Consider the following 17,396-nt stretch of genomic DNA (forward strand, 5'->3'; position numbering starts at 1 on the left):
TTTGATCTTTTTCAAAAAGGTTTAATAAGCCTATTTTTTTTTGTAGATTTTAATGACCACCAAATCGCAGAAAAACAACCAATCACATTGTACCTTTAATAACACTTCTTTCGTACTTGTTGAATAGCTAATAAGTCTCTTAACTGATATCAAGACAAACATTTTGTTAATCCAGCTGCGGAGTGTGCAAAATGTTACAGCTATGGAAATTTGAGAATGCCCATTTTATATAACATTAGAAGTCTTTGTGGGTTGTGTATTGTGGGTTAGTCCTGCCATTGTTGTTTCAACAGAATAGTTTGCAAGTAACGCTGTTGGAGAACTTGGAAATTCATCATGCAGGGCAGAAACTCTGTGGACCTGAGGGAGTAAGGTTGGAGGAGGTGTTGCAGCTTGCAAAAGAGCACCAATGTCAGTCTTCCCTAATAAGGAGATATATGGACATGAGCTAAATAAAGTCTGAAATTGAATGGTTTTTGAGTGCCAAATAAGCATGGAATGTGGAAACCAAAAGGCAACTTTTGAGAGGAGCTTTCTTCTTCGTCACCTTGCAGCAGTTAGCAAGACTCTTTGAGTGCAGTAATCCTGATGGTGTGCTTCATGCAGTTCTGGATCCATTGGAATTAGGACCTTCTGCTCATCCACATCAAAGTGCACTGTTACGATCCCAGTTAATGTTAGAACTGGACGGGAAGATCCCAGAATGGAACCATGGCTCAAAAACCATTACATTTTTGTTTTAGAAAATGCGGAGGGGCAGAGTCACAGCTAATCAGCTTTGACAAGAAATAAACCATTTATTAAACATAAAAAGTTTGATTATGATACAATACTCCACCCTATCTTCACAAATATACACAAAGTTTAAGGTTAACATGGGTTACAAAATATCTTAGGCTGTAATGGTCTCAGTGACATAGTCCCTTTAAACACACAGATTCTCTATAGTAAGACACACCCTCCACTCTGAACCCAAGTGAATATCTGTGAGTTTCTACTCAAAATACCCCAGATAATTCTTATACCATGAGCTACCTTGCCTCACTGAACTCTGGCATCAACGTGAGTGATTTCAAACGCCGCTTGCAAAAAGACACGGGTTCAAATCATCCTTTAAACAATGCTTTCCCTCAGCTCCTTCCATCAAAATTTTGTTTTCAGGTTTTACGCCTCCCTCTTTAGGATTTCTTCTGTCTTGGAGGCAAACTCCATGATCAAGCCACCAATTTTCATGGTTATTTCAAATAATGTCTGCCAAACTGAAGTGAAAATCTCCCAAACTGTAGTAAAAATTTCCCAAACCTGAAAATCACTTCAGATATCTTTCTGGCAGCTCAACCGTCTTCTCAGCTCTGCCTGGCTTTACTGAACAGTTCTCTGTTCCAGTACATTTAACTTCATGGAAATTCCTCTTCATTTCTTTCATTTAACGAGTTGGACTTTAGCTCTCTGCGCTTGTCTTCTTAACCATTACTCCATAGTATGGCCTTTCTTCTAACAAAGCTGAGAGACATGTTCCCTCTCTAGCCTTCTAACCCAACTGAAAATTAATTCAACTAAAACTAAAAACAACGCCTTTCTACCTTAAAAGGGCCCCCAGTTGCTAAGCATGCTTCTGCTAGCTTTTATTTACTCTTCACGCCATAACTTCTCTAAGCACAATAGAAGCAGAGTTTGAATTTAAACCAGAATCCCCTTTGTCCAGCAGGAATCTAACTATAGGTTTACCCTTCCTTACACAAAAACTCGCCCTTATTTCTAATATTTACCAATACAAATATAAATCCCTTAAAACTACCTTTGTTTTCCTGACAGCACCTATTCCTGAATGGAAACATTATGAAGAGCACAGTATGCAATCACCATTATACAAATCTGATCTGGAGTATACTGACAATCCCCTCCTGACCTGTCCAGACAGTTAAAGCCATCTTATCAACACCTCAAGTGTCCTTTCAATCAACTGCCAGGTTACAGCATGTGCCTCAGTGGCATTTCTCTGTTGCTGTTTCAGGCACTCTGATTAGGCAGTATTGCTGTACGGAGTAGACTTTTTTGCTCAGAAGCCATTTGTGAATCTGACTGTCTTTCTTGAAGAGGTGAGAGAGGACTGAATGACAAGGGTATCATGGTAACTTCCTGCATAACACACGCTGACATGGAGGATCCTCTGATTATTGTTACATGCCGTTTGGACATTGAGGGAGAAGAATTTCTTACTGTTGTGGTGGCCAGGTGGGTATGGTACGAGTACCCTACCAATGCAATTCAATGCTATTGATTACACCCTCGATGTTGTGCAAATTAGCGGCCCCATAAAACTACCTGGCAAAGCTCGTGAATTGCACTTTCCTATTGTAAAAACGGCAACAGTTTTGTGCCAAATAAACGCCCACATTATCCTTTGGCTACTGAATTGACAATATTGTCATGGCCAAAAAGGCACAAAGGAAAAACACATCGAAAATAAATTTGTTCCTCTTCCAAATTCTCTTGTTCAAATTCTGTTTTACTAAAAGACAAATGGCTGGACTGATAAAATGGCTGCGGCTGACCACATGGTGGTAGTTCTGGATGTTTCTGAGCAGTTTAAAAATGGAAAAAGGCTAACTCATCAAACTCCTGAAATGTAGCACTCCTTACATTGTATAAACATTCCAGTCAAGCCAACACAAAGAATTAGTGGATGAGACATCTGCACCAGCCAGCTCTGGACAAAGGCAGAGTTACTGGGACTCCAGATCTCCAATGTAGTGCTGATGGTTCCACAGTTACCTGCTTGATGTGTGATCAATTGCACAAAGACTAAAGTTGGGTACAACTGTGCCTTTATGACAGTCAGATGCGTGGCCTCCTGCTGCAGCTGGTGAAATGGCAGGGTACTGGAGGTCATGCATATTTATACAGTTCTTAGTGGACGGAGCCAGCCGGCAGGGGCTACCGGTGAACCTGTAGTGCAGGTCCTACCTTACATCCCCTAATACAGTGGTTCACCACATTCACCCCCTGTTATAAATGAGTCCAGCGGGGGTGACATGAAACTATATACAAATAGTGCAATTACGTACAGTGGTAGGAAAAAAACGAAAAAAATCCATGTTGACGGCCCGGAGTCCGTCAAAGATTCAGCCAGTCCGGTGCTTTGGTGCTTCGTTGGGAGCGGCGTAACGGTGGCGGCGAAGTCGGTGCTGGCGGTGGTGGAGGTGGCACTGATGGCGGTGGTGGCAGTGCTGATACTGGCCAGTCATCGGGGAACTCCGGGAGCGTGCCAAAGTCCTCTTCGTCCTCTTGAGCGGAAAAGGGGGGGGGGTGGTCTGGTGGGGTCAATATTGGCGGCGCGGTGGGAGGGGGGGGCGCATGGGTGGGGGGGGGGGTGTTGGGGTGCAACCTGATGGTGCCAGGTCCCTGAGTGAGACAGTATCTTGGCGGCTGTCGGGGAACTCAAAGTAGGCATATTGAGGGTTGGCGTGGAGCAGGTGAACCCTGTCCACCAAGGGGTCCGCCTTGTGGAGTCGGACGTGCCTACGGAGAAGGACCGGTCCTGGAGCTGCGAGCCAAGTCGGGAGCAACACCCCGGATGTGGACTTCCTGGGGAAGGTAAAAACACGTTCATGGGGTGTGCTATTAGTGGCGGTGCACAATAGTGACCGGATGGAGTGTAGAGCGTCAGGGAGGACCTCCTGCCAGCGAGAGGCTGGGAGGTTCCTGGACCGTAGGGCCAGCTGGACGGCCCTCCAAACCGTCCCATTCTCCCGTTCTACTTGCCCGTTTCCCCAGAACTGACGCAGCTCTTCGCTCATGAATGAGGATCCCCTGTCAGTGGATGTAGACGGGGAAACCGAACAGAGCGAAGATGGTGCTGAGAGCCTTGTTGACGGTGGCAGACGTCATATCGGGGCATGAGATGGCGAAGTGGAATCTGGAGTACTCATCGACCACACTGAGAATGTACATGTTACGGTCGGTGAAGGGGAGGGGCCCTTCGAAATCCACGCTGAGGTGTTCAAAAGGGCGGGAAGCCTTCACCAGGCGCGCACGGTCCGGCTGGTAGAAGTGCGGCTCGCACTCCACACAGACCTGGCAGTCCCTGGCAGTCCCTGGTGACTGTCCTTACTTCCTCGACGGAGTAGGGCAGTTTGCGAGCTTTGACCAGATGGTACAATCGAGTGACCCCCGGGTGACAAAGACTGTCGTGTAGGGCCCGGAGTTGGTCCACTTGTGCGCTGGCACATGTACCTCGAGAGAGGGCATATGGGAGCTCGTTGAGTTTACTGGGCGATACAAAATCTTGTAATTATAGGTGGAGAGCTCGATTCTCCACTGCAAGATTTTATCATTTTTGATCTTGCCCCGCTGTGTGTTATTGAACATGGAGGCTACCGACCGTTGGTCCGTAAGGAGAGTGAATCTCTTACCGGCCAGGTAATGCCGCCAATGGCGCACAGCTTCAACGATAGCTTGGGCCTCCTTCTCGATGGACGAGTGTCGAATTTCAGAGGCATGAAGGGTGCGGGAAAAGAATGACACGGGTCTGCCTGACTAGTTTAGAGTGGCGGCAAGGGCGACGTCTGAAGCGTCGCTTTCTACTTGGAAAGGCAGTGACTCGTCCACTGCCGCATCCCGGCCTTGGCGATGTCTGCTCTGATGCGGGCGAAAGCGTGTTGTGCCTCAGCCGCGAGGGGGAATAGGGTGGACTGAATGAGTGGGCGGGCCTTGTCCGCATAGTTTGGGATCCACTGAACGTAGTAGGAAAAGAACCCAAGGCAGCGTTTGAGGGCCTTGGGGCTGTGGGGGAGGGGAAGCTCCATGAGGGGGCGCATGCGGTCGGGGTCGGGACTGAGAAGTCCGTTTTGGACTATATAGCCGAGAATGGCTAACCGGGTCGTGCTGAACACACACTTCTCTTTGTTATAGGTGAGGTTGAGAAGAGTGGCAGTGCGGAGGAATTTATCGAGGTTGGCATCGTGGCCCTGCTGGTCATGGCCGCAGATGGTGACATTATCTAAGTACGGAAAAGTGGCCCGCAAACTGTAATGGTCGACCATTTGGTCCATCTCCCTTTGGAAGACCGAGACCCCATTTGTGACGCCGAAAGGGGCCCTAAGGAAGTGGTGGAGGCGACCGTCCGACTCGAAGGCCGTGTATGGCCGGTCCGACTTCCGGATGGGGAGCTGGTGGTAGGCGGATTTCAGGTCAATTGTTGAGAAGATCCTGTACTGCGCAATCTGATATGCGTGGGAGGGGGTACGCGTCAAGCTGCGTATACCGATTGATGGTCTGGCTGTAGTCCACGACCATCCTGTGTTTCTCCCCAGTTTTAACCACTACCACTTGGGCTCTCCAGGGGCTATTTCTGGCCTCGATTATACCCTCCTTAAGCAGCCGCTGGACTTCGGACCTGATGAAAGTCTTGTCCTGGGTGCTGTACCGTCTGCTCCTGGTGGCAACGTGCTTGCAATCCGCAGTTAGATTGGCAAAAAGGGAGGGGGGATCGACCTTGAGGGTCGCAAGGCCGCAAACGGTAAGGGAATTAAGGGCCTGCCGAATTTGAGGGTGAGGCTCTGGAGGTTGCACTGGAAGTCCAGGCCCAACAGGAGTGCAGCGCAGAGATCAGGAAGGACATAGAGGCAGAAGTTACTAAATTCTGCACCCGGGAGAGTGAGGGTGACTGTACAAAAGCCTCGGATCGGGACGGACTGGGATCCGGAGGCTAGGGAGATCCTTTGATTGGCAGGATGAACCGCGAGGGTGCAGCGCCTTACTGTATCTGGGTGTACAAAGCTTTCGGTGCTCCCGGAGTCCAGCAGGCACGAGGTCGCGTGTCCGTTGATTTTCACCATCGTCGACGTGGTGGCCAGGTTGTGAGGGCGAGATTGGTCCAGCGTCATCGAAGTGAGCTGCGGGTAGCCATCGGATGCTTCGGGTGGCGAGCGTGTGCCGTGCCGATATCGTGATGTTCGGAGACCCTGTGGGGGACAAGATGGCGGCGCCCATGGTGTGCACATTGCGGGGTCGGGAAAAGATGGCGGCACCCATGGTGCGCACATTGCGTGGTCGGGACAAGATGGCGGCGCACGTGGCCGAAGGGGGACAAGATGGCGGCGCCCATTGGTCGCACATGGCCCCGGGAGGAGAAGATGGCGGCTCCTATTGTGCGTCTGGCGTGGGGGAGGGGGGCGATAGTGGGCGCGATTGCAGCGACTGCGCGGGCCTGGCACACCACCGCGAAGTGGCCCTTTTTACTGCAGGATTTACAAAAGGCAGTGCGGGCTGGACAGCGTTGGCAGGGGTGCTTCTGTTGACCGCAGAAGTAGCAGCGGGGACCCCCGGGGTGCGCGGATTGACGTGCGGCGCAGGCATATTGGGAAGGCAGGGCCCCGGCTGAGGAGGTTGGCGGCAGTTCCAGGAGGGGTAGGAAGGATTAGAAGGGTGGGCAGTGCGGCAGGAGGTGTAAGATTGCACATTACGGGATGCGACCGTCATGGAGAGCGCCAGGGTTTTCGTCTCTGCCAGTTCGAGCGTGGCCCCTTCCAGTAATCGTTCTCGGATGCGGTCCGACGCAATCCCCGTTACGAAAGCATCGCGCATGAGGAGGTTCGCGTTTTCGGCGGCCGTAACGACCTGACAGTCACAGTCCCGGATGAATGGAATTAGGGCCCGCCAGAAGTCTTCGATGGACTCACCAGGTAGTTGCGAGCAGGTGGCGAGTACATGTCTGATGAAGAGCGTGTTCGCCTTCTGCGCGTAGTGTTCTTTGAGGAGTTCCATTGCTTTCATGTAATTCGTGGCACCTTGGATCAACGGGAACACGCTGGAGCTCAGTCTGGAGTACCGGACGTTTATCTTCTGAGCCTCTGTTGGCGTGGGGTCCGCCGCGTTGATGTCAGCCTCGAAACATGCTAGCCAGTGAGTAAAGTCTTTCCTGGCGTTGGGCGAGTGCGGATCCAGCTGCAGGCGATCGGGCTTAATTCTGATATCCATTCTGTGGAAAATCTGACTGTAATAAATTGATGCGCGATCAATTGCACAAAGACTAAAGGTGGGTACAACTGTGGCTTTATTACAGTCAGATGCGTGGCCTCCTGCTGCAGCTGGCGAAATGGCAGGGCACTGGAGGTCATGCATATTTATACAGTTCTTAGTGGGCGGAGCCAGCCAGCAGGGGCTACAGGCGAACCTGTAGTGCAGGTCCTACCTTACATCCCCTAATACAGTGGTTCACCACACTGCTCAAAACCCAATGGGTATTAACACGGGGCCTCGATGGCTGAATGGCCCAGCCCAAAACCACCCTGCCACATGACTGAGACTTGAGCTGTTTGAATTGCTTTAATCATACAGCTTTTGGGTTCAGTTTTTGGTTGTGGTTTAATCTCAAGAGAAATCCAGACTCTAGGCTAGCTGCCTGCCTCTGACCTCCATCTCTCTTAAAGACAGAAAGAATCCTGGGTTTCTCTTACAGAGTGAACAAATTCTCAGAAGACAAGAATACTTTGCTGCATCTTCAACCTGTAAGCAAGTTCCTAGGGCCAAGACCAGGAATTTTGCCAGACAAAGCAACCTGAAAGAACTTTCATCGGACATTGACTTCCTGGACTCATGTGAAACAGTAATTCTTATTGGGTCAGTGGTCTTGGCTCTTTACCTCTTTCTTTCCCTTATCCCTCTTTTATTGTATGAATGCAAAGAGCGGGGTGTGGTGGAGGGGGGGGGGGGGGGGGGGGCAGGGGGAATTGTTGTGAATCCCCCAGCTATGTTTTATGTAAAATAAAACAACCCTCTTACTTGACCTTATCTTGAGTTTGCTGTGGGGGCATTAATACAGGAATGTATCATTCCAAAACTGCAGTGCGAGGGAGAATATGCCACCACTAATAAAGGGGGAAATCAAACATCAAAAACACCTTTCTGTTTACGGACAGGGAGTGAACCGGGGCTGTTTCAAATTAAACCCCCCTCCTGTTCATAACACTACTCTAGAAATGTTATCTTCATACTCTGAGATCAATGGGAGTAGCAGAGAAGCCTCCATATGACTGTCACCTATATATTGTTTAGGGAGGTGTAATATCTGTTGGATTGTATCCTCCTTGAATGGTGTTTGACTCTTTTTGGTGGCATCCTTTGCTGCTGCTCCTCTTCATTGATTGAATGGTGCCTTACCTGCTGAGAGCTGCTCATTATGGATAGGGGGTTGTTTCAAATATCTTCTGGTGGGCTGACCCCGAGAGGCAGTCAGGATCAATTGCTGGTCTTTATTGGGTTCCCAGTCTGCAGAATTCACTACAGACTTGTCAAGATGACAAACTCCTCACATTTACACTTACCTTCTAATGCCGCTGAGCCTGTTAAAACTGCAATCTTAGGGTAACGTTTCCCGGCCCAGCCCGCCTCCGGGATTATCCGGTTCTGCCGCAAGTCAATGGACCTTTGGCAAGGCCGCTCGCTGAACCACCCACCGGGGGGGGCCACGCCACGACAGGGTCAGAAAATCCCAACCTAATTTACATAGCAGCGCAAACTCAGGAAACTAGGAGTTGTCCTGTTATGGTTGCTTCCTCCAACATTTGCAGATGAGGCTACAAGTAACTGGAGCATGCAAAAGAAAAACAACTTATATTTATCTAGCGCCTTTAGCATAATGAAACATCCCAAGAAACGCTTCACAGGAGCATTATAAAGCCAATTATGAACACTGAGCCACATAAAGAGATATTAGGTCAGATTAGCCAAAAGCTTTGCCAAAGATGTAGATTTTAAGTAGTGTCTGAGAGGAGAACATCGAGGTGGAGAAGTGGAGATGGGGGTGATTCTCTGGGCCCCGCACTGGGCCGGAGAATTGCAACAACGCCGCCCCGACGCCGGCGCGCGATTCTCCGAGGTGCGGAGAATCGGCACCATTTGCGCCGGCGCGTTTGGCACGGCACTGGCCGCTGGAATCGGCGGGGCCGCCGATTCTCCGGCCCGAATGGGCCGAGCGACCGCCCCAATACGACAGAGTCCCGCCGGCGCCGTTCACCCCTGGTTGCTGCCGGCGGGAACTCTGCGGGAATGCTTGGGGGGGGTGGGGGGCGGCCTGTGGGGGGGGGGGGGAGGGGGGCTGCTTCACTGGGGGGGCCTCCGATGGGGTCTGGCTCGTGATCGGGGCCCACCGATCGCCAGGCTGGCCACACACCCCTGGCCTACTTTCCGGCGGGGCCGGCCCCTGAACACCGACCCCATGTTGGGTCGGGGCCGGCGCGCGTAAGAAGTTCCCCGCGCATGCGTAGGATTGCGTGGCCCAACTGCGCATGCGCAGGATTGAGCTGGCCCAACTGCACATGCGTGGGTTGGCACGGCGCACATTTGGCGCCGCGAAAGGAGGCTGGAGCGGCATGGACTGCTCCAGCATCATGCTGGCCCCCTGTGGGGGCTAGAATACGTCATGCCCGGGCCCTGTTTGCGCCGTCGTGAAACGCGACCGTGTTCACGACGTCGCAAACACTTGGCCTCCATATCGGAGAATCGTCCCCATGTAGAGAGGAAATTTCAGAGCGTAGAACCTAGGAAACTGCAGGCCCAGTCGACAATGTTGGAACAATTATAATCAGGAATGCACAGGAGGCAAGAACTTGAGGAGTGCAGATATAGCGGAGGATTGTGGGACTGGAGGCGATGAGAGAGATAGTGAGGGACAAGACCACGGAAGGATTTGAAAACAAGGATGAGAATTTTTAAATCAAAATGTTGCAACTAATGTAGGGGACCATGACTTAGTGCGGGTTAAGAAATGGGCAGCAGAGCTTTGGGTGGTCTCAAGTTTATTAAGTGTAGAATGTAGAGAGACCAGCTATGAGTCTCCTAGATTCTAGGAACATTGCAACAGTGGACTCTAATGGAAACAAAGGTGTGAATTCTTAAGAAATCCATGTAATCAAGTATGGCCATAATGAAGGGTTTGTCATGTGAGGGTACCTTTAAGGCATGGATGTTTAAGCAATGTACCTTTAAGAAAACAGTGATGTCAGAGAGTGGGTGGAGCTGAAGTCAGGTCAGCCATTTTTCAGTTTTGTTTTGAAGTTTTTGAAAAAGAGCTGGTGTGTTTCCAGAGAGCTGCAGGTTTTTAGTTTCAGTTTGAAAAGAGCTTGTGAGTGTCTGTGTTTTGCAGTGAGCTGGATTTGCAATGATGTCTGCCATAAAAGACCATCTCTGGATCATTTGGGTGATTTAAACTCATAATAGTAAAACCTTTAACCTGATGTGATTTTGTTTAAAGGTGTTAAGTCTCTTGGAAGTTTGAAGGAACATTTTAAGGAATTATTTACTGTTGCAATATTTTCTGAGTTATCTTTGAAGTAAGGGGTGTTAAGAGATCCAATGTTTATTTAAGATGTTCAGTTGAGTTCATGGAATAAATAGTGTTTTGTGTTTAAAAACCCACCTGTCCATAATTGAAATACCACACCTAGGGAACACGCCGTGTGCAAGGAAAAGCAACAAATCCATTAAAGGGAGAGGTTGGTTGAACTCCATGATACATTTTGGGGTTCTGAAAACGCCTCGCCCATAACAATTGGGGGCTCATCCGGGATAAAAGTCTATCTATTGGATTGGCTTTTGTGAACTTTAAGACAGTGAAGGCTTGTTGCTTTTCCGGTGTGGTATTTTAGTTTAAGTGGCGAGAATGTTGTGAACAATGGCTCTTTCAGAGGCTCAGAAGTTTTTGGGGGTGGAGAAGGTCACACATAGTACTTTACGGACAGAAACGAAAAGCAGACTGTTAGATTTGGCAAGAACATTGCAATTAACATTACCTGACAAAATGTGAAAAGGTGAGGTAATTATGGCGGTGGTTAAGCATTTAAAGTTGCCTGAGATAGAGTTTGACTCATTGGAAATGGCAAACATTCAGTTGCAAATTAAACAAATGGAACATGGGAAAGAATTAAAGCGGTTTGAATACGAGAGTGAGAGAGAGGAAAAAGAAAGAGAAAGAGAGAGAGAGGAAAACGAAAGAGAAAGAGAGAGAGAGGAAAAAGAAAAGGAGAGCGAAGAAAGGAGAAAAGAAAGAATAGCCCTAGCAGAACAAAAAGAAAAAGAAAGGGAAATACAGATCAGGGAAAAAGATAGAGAGGGAGTTTGAACTTCAGAAAATGGCCATGAAACATGACAATCAGTTAAAATTGGCAGATGTAAAGGGAAACGTACAGTTGGATGATAGTGATGAGGATAGTGAGAAAGAGCGTCATAGTCGAAGGTTTGGTGGGAATCTATTTAAATATGTCCAAGCATTGCCAAGGTTTGACGAGAAGGAAGTGGAAGCCTTTTTCATTTAATTTGAGAAGGTAGCTAACCAAATGAAATGGCCGCAGGAGATGTGGGTGTTACTGATTCAAACAAAGCTGGTAGGTAGAGATAATGAAGTGTTTGCATCACTACCGGAGGAGGTATCTGGAACGTTTGAGGAGGTGAAGAAATCCATCTTAAGTACTTATGAGCTAGTGCCTGAAGCTTACAGACAAAGGTTTGGAAATTTAAGGAAAGAATTTGGTCAAACATACATGGAGTTTGAAAGGCTCTAACAGAGTAATTTTGATAGGTGGATAAGGGCTTTGAAAATAGAAGCTCTCAGAGAAATTATACTTTTGGAGGAGTTGAAAAATTCAATTCCTGATGTAGTGAGAACTCATGTGGAAGAACAGAGGGTTAAAACTGCGAGATTAGCAGCAGAAATGGCAGATGATTATGAATTAGTTCATAAATCAAAGATTGGTTTCCGACATCAGTTTCAGCCGGTGAGGGATAGAAACTGGGGACATGAGAAATACTCAAGTGGTAAATGTAAAGGTGATCTGATGGGAGACAATAAAGAGAGTGTACCTCAGATTAAAAAAGAAATCCAGGAGGGTAGAAAAGAAATGAAAAGTTTCAAATGTTTTCACTGTAATAAACGAGGCCATGTAAAGTCACAGTGTTGGTGGTTGAAGAAAAGCACTGGGAAGGCTGATGTGGTAACACAGGATAAGACAGTGGGATTTGTTAGAGTGGTAAAGGAAAGCCCAAGGGAAGCGAAGGAGGTGCAAACGATTGTACAGCCTGTTCAAGAAGTAATTGTTAAGAAGGTGCCAGATGTCTTTAAAGAATTTACTTGTGTGGGTAAAGTTTACTCATGTGTATCAGGAGGAGCAGGTGAAGAAGTTACAATTTTAAGAGATACAGGGGCTAGTCAATCTTTAATGGTAAGAGATGAGGAATTATGTAGTTTGGGAAGAATGTTGCCAGAAATCATGGTGATATGTGGAATTCAGGGTGAGAGGAGTAGCGTTCCATTATATAAGGTAAGGTTGGAAAGTCGAGTGAAGAGTGGTGAAGTGATAGTAAGAGTAATAGATAAACTATCTTGTCCAGGAATACAGTTTATCTTGGGTAATGATATAGCTGGATCACAGGTCGGAGTGATGCCTACTGTGGTTGATAAGCCAGTGGAAAATCAGTCAACTAAAGTGTTGAAGGACAAATATCCTAGGGTTTTTCCAGATTGTGTAGTAACAAGGTCGCAAAGTCACAGGTTAAGACAAGAGGAGAAATCAAAGAGTGAAGATGAAGTTGAAGTGCAATTATCAGAAACGAGTTTTGATCAGATGGTTGAAAAAGGACAAGAACAGGTGGAGGATGAGGCGGATATTTTTAGTTCAGGAAAATTGGCGGAGTTACAACAGAGAGATGTAGAAATAAAATGGATATATCAGAAAGCATATACGGAAGAGAAATCTGAGAGTATACCAGAGTGTTATTACCGTAAAAATGATGTCTTGATGAGAAAATGGAGACCTGTACATATGCAGGCGGGTGAAAAGTGGGCAGAAGTTCATCAAGTAGTATTGCCGATAGGGTATAGAAAGGAGGTGTTGCGAGTTGCACATGAGGTACCAGTGGGAGGTCATTTGGGAATAATGAAAACTCAAGCTAAAATCCAGACACATTTTTATTGGCCTGGACTACATAAAGATGTAGTTAAATTTTGTCAATCATGTCACACAAGTGATAGGGAAACCTCATGCAGTGATAAAATAAGTGCCCTTAATACCCATTCCAACATTTGAGGAACCTTTTACAAGGGTCCTAATCGATTGTGTAGGACCGCTTCCTAAAACAAAAAGTGGGAATCAATATCTTTTGACTGTAATGGATGTATTTACTAGGTTTCCAGAGGCCATTCTAGTACGTAATATTACAGATAAAAGGATTGTGGAGGAGTTACTTAAATTCTTTACTAGATATGGACTACCCACAGAAATTTAATCGGATCAAGCAAAAAATTTTACTTCAAAGTTATTCAAAGAAATTATGGATAGCTTAGGAATAAAACAATTTAAATCAACTGCGTACCATCCAGAATCGCAGGGAGCATTAGAAAGGTGGCATCAGACATTAAACACAATGTTGAGGGCTTATTGTCAAGATTATCCAGAGGATTGGGATAAAGGAATTCCATTCGTACTGTTTGCAATTGGGGATGCACCTAATAAGTCTACCAAATTTAGTCCTTTTGAACTAATTTTTGGTCATGAGGTAAGAGGACCACTTAAATTGATTAAGGAACAATTGGTGGGTGAGAAATCGGAAATTACACTATTGGATTACGTGTCAAATTTTAGGGAATGATTAAATAGAGCAGGTGAATTGGCTAGACAATATTTGAAAGTTGCACAAAATATGATGAAACGGGTCGCAGACAAGAAATCCAAAGTTCGTAGTTTTGCCAGTGGGGATAAAGTTTTAGTGTTGTTACCAGTGGTAGGGGAGCCTTTAAAAGCTAGGTTTTGTGGACCTTATCAAATTGAAAGGAAATTAAGTGAGGTGAATTATGTGGTAAAAACGCCAGATAGAAGGAAGACTCATCGAGTGTGTCATGTGAATATGCTTAAAAGGTACTTTGATTCCGGTGACGGCGGGCGGGAGGCCGCCGCACAATGGAGAGCCCCCGCTCGGGAACGGCAATTTTGGGGCTTTAAGCCCAGTCCCAGGGTCCGCGAAGGCGGCAGAAGAAGGGAGAAGGCACGGAGGAGGCACTGAGAAGACACAGGAGGGAAAAAACCCAAAGAAAAATGTCGAGGGTGAGCAGAAAAACGGCCGAAAAAAAACCGGCTGGAGGTCCGTCGGGGAGTGGAAAGGTCATCGCGGGGTCACCAGGAAAAATGGAGGCTGGAGCACCAGGGAAGGCCGCACTGCTTACAGCTGAAGAAATAACCAAGGTGATGGCTGCGGAATTTGAAAAGCAGTTGGCGCAGATTGCGAAATGCATGGAGACAGTGAGGAAGGAGATGAGGGAGGCTTTGAGTGTGCTGGTGGAGGAGGTGGTTTCCCCGGTGAGGACGGAGGTGGCGAGCGCACTGGCGGAGGTGCGAGTGCAAGGGGAGGCGCTGAAGGAAGTGGAGGAGACGTTATTGCAGCACGGTGATCAACTTGCCTCGATGGGGAAAGAGATGCGGAAGGTGATGGATACTAACAAGGATCTGCGAGGAAAAATGGAAGACCTGGAAAATAGATCCAGGCGACAGAACCTGAGGATTGTGGGGCTGCCCGAAGGAGTTGAAGGACCGAAGCCGACTGAGTATTTTGCCGCGATGCTGGCAAAACTACTGGGGGAGGGGGAGGATCCCTCCCGATATGAACTGGATCGGGCTCATCGGTCGTGGAGGCCTGTACCAAAGGCGAGTGAGCCACCAAGGGCAGTGACTCTGTGCTTCCGTAGGTACAGGGTGAAGGAGAAGGTCCTGAGCTGGGCCAAGCAGAAGCGGGTGGTGCAGTGGGCTGGAGCTGGTATACGTGTATACGAGGACTTTACGGTGGAGCTGGCAAGGAGGTGGGCTGCCTTCAACCGGGTGAAGAGGGCACTGTACATTAGCAAGGTGCGGTGCGGCATTGTATATCCAGCGAAGCTGAGGGTGACTTACAAGCTCAGGGACTTTTATTTTGGAATGGCGGAAGCAGCGGAGGATTTTGCGAAAGCAGAAGGACTGTGGCAGAACTGACAAACTGAGGAATGGCCATGTGCCGATGTAACCTCATGACTGTATTTTCTTCTTTTTTTGTATCACTGCGCGCGGGTGTAGAGATTAAAGGAGCCAAGGTGGTATATATTTGGACAATGGAAGAGACGGAACTTTCACTCGAAATGAGAGTTCTTTGGGGTGTAGGTGGATAGGTGGGGTTTGTGTGCTAAAAGGGGATCTTTGGGCTTTCCTGGGGCCGGGCAAGCGGGAAAGGGACCCGGGCGGGGGCCTCCACGCTGGCCGGTGTGTGCCGGCCAGTGAATGGGAGTGAGGTGGGGGGAGGGGCTGCGGCCATCGGAGCCTGGCAGAACAGGGTCCGAGTGGTCTAGCCGGGGTGGAAAGTTGGGGGGGAAGGAACCGAGGGTAGGGGAGGAGTTTTACAAGAGGCAGTGGACGGGAGGAGCTGGGGACCTGGGGTGGGGGGGTGGGGGGGGGGTGGGAGCTGTGTAAGATTAAGGGTGACTACGGGTAATCCCTGAATTATTTTTGTCATTTGTTTATGTAAACATGCGGGTTGGGGTTTGGGGGTTGGTGGGTAGATGGGATCGTTGTTGTTATTATGGGGACTGACATATCTTGCTGATTATTGTTTATCATTGATGGATGTAAATGCGGGAGAAAATGTGAAAATGGAGGAGAATAACATTTAAAAAAAAAAAAAATATAATAAAAGGTACTTTGAAAGGGAAGGAGAGAAAAAGGAGGTTTTAATGATTCTAACTCCAAGTGACGAACCAAATCCAGATGACTGTGATTTTGACATACCTCAAATTAAATTGGAAAATGAGGATTTTCTTAAAAATTGGGATGAATTGTTAGGTTACCTTCCAGAGGAAAAACCAACTGACCTGAAAGAGTTATTGATATCACATGGGCAAGTTTGTAGAGATAAAGTGGGAGGTACTAAAATGGCTATACATTATGTAGATGTGGGAAATGCTGTTCCTATCAAACAACATCCATATAGACTTAATCCTTTAAAATTGGCACAGGTTAACAGAGAGATTGAGAGTATGCTGAAGAATGGCATAATTGAAGTGGGTTGCAGCCAATGGAGCTCACCCATAGTGATGGTACCTAAACCAGATGGTACCCAACGGTTGTGTATGGACTATCGCAAGGTGAATGCACTCACAATAACGGACTCTTATCCTATCCCACCATTGAAGGATTGCATGGAGAAAGTGGGACAATCTGCTTTTATTTTCAACTTCCAGACATGGAAAGAACATTTAAAACATCATATGGAGTTCTTCGATTGACTTCAGGAGGCGGGTTTGGTGATGAACCTGGCCAAAAGTGAATTTGGAGAAGCCTGAATCACTTTCCTTGCGGAGTTTCCGATACCCTCAAGGCGAAGGGAAATAATGCAATTTCTTAGCATGAATGGCTTTGATCGAACAGTTGTGCAAAAGTTTTGTGGCGTGATTACTCCACTGATGGACTTGCTAAAGAAACCTAAAAAATTTCAATGGACAGCGGACTTTCAACAGGCATTTGACTGCCTGAAGGCTGTGATCACCAATGCTCCTGTATTGGAGAATTGCAAGGGATTCTGTGGTCAGATTGAACTAAATTATCTGATTCTGAAGAGAAATGTCAAGGAGTAGAGGAATGGATGGATTGTGCAGAGACTTTGTTCAAAGAGACTGTCAATCGAGAAGGATTTCGGTTGGAGGAAGAAGAACAAAGAAAAATGGACTATATTATTATACCTGTTTGCACGTGTTGTTTTTTTTTAAATGAAAGGATATATTTACTGTGTACATTTCTTAGTGGATGGTGCAAAAGTGAAAAATGAAACCATCTTGAAGTTGATGATTTATTTATTTTTCTTGGGAGGAGGAGTCATGTGAGGGTACCTTTAAGACATGGATGTTTAAGCAATGTACCTTTAAGAAAACAGTGATGTCAGAGAGTGGGTGGAGCTGAGGTCAGGTCAGCCATTTTGCAGTTTTGTTTTGCAGTTTTTGAAAAAGAGCTGGTGTGTGTCTGTGTGTTTCCAGAGAGCTGCAGGTTTTTAGTTTCAGTTTGAAAAGAGCTTGTGCCTTGTCTGTGTTTTGCAGTGAGCTAGATTTGCTGTGATGTCTGCCATAAAAGACCATCTCTGGATCATTTGGGTGATTTAAACTCATAATAGTAAAACCTTTAACCTGATGTGATTTTGTTTAAAGGTGTTAAGTCTCTTGGAAGTTTGAAGGAACATTTTAAGGAATTATTTACTGTTGCAATATTTTCTGAGTTATCTTTGAAGTAAGGGGTGTTAAGAGATCCAATGTTTATTTCAGATGTTAAGTTGAGTTCATGGAATAAACAGTGTTTTGTGTTTAAAAACCCACCTGTCCATAATTGAAATACCAC

This window comes from Scyliorhinus torazame, chromosome 16 (assembly GCF_047496885.1).
Source record: "Scyliorhinus torazame isolate Kashiwa2021f chromosome 16, sScyTor2.1, whole genome shotgun sequence".
In the NCBI taxonomy this organism is placed as follows: Eukaryota; Metazoa; Chordata; class Chondrichthyes; order Carcharhiniformes; family Scyliorhinidae; genus Scyliorhinus; species Scyliorhinus torazame.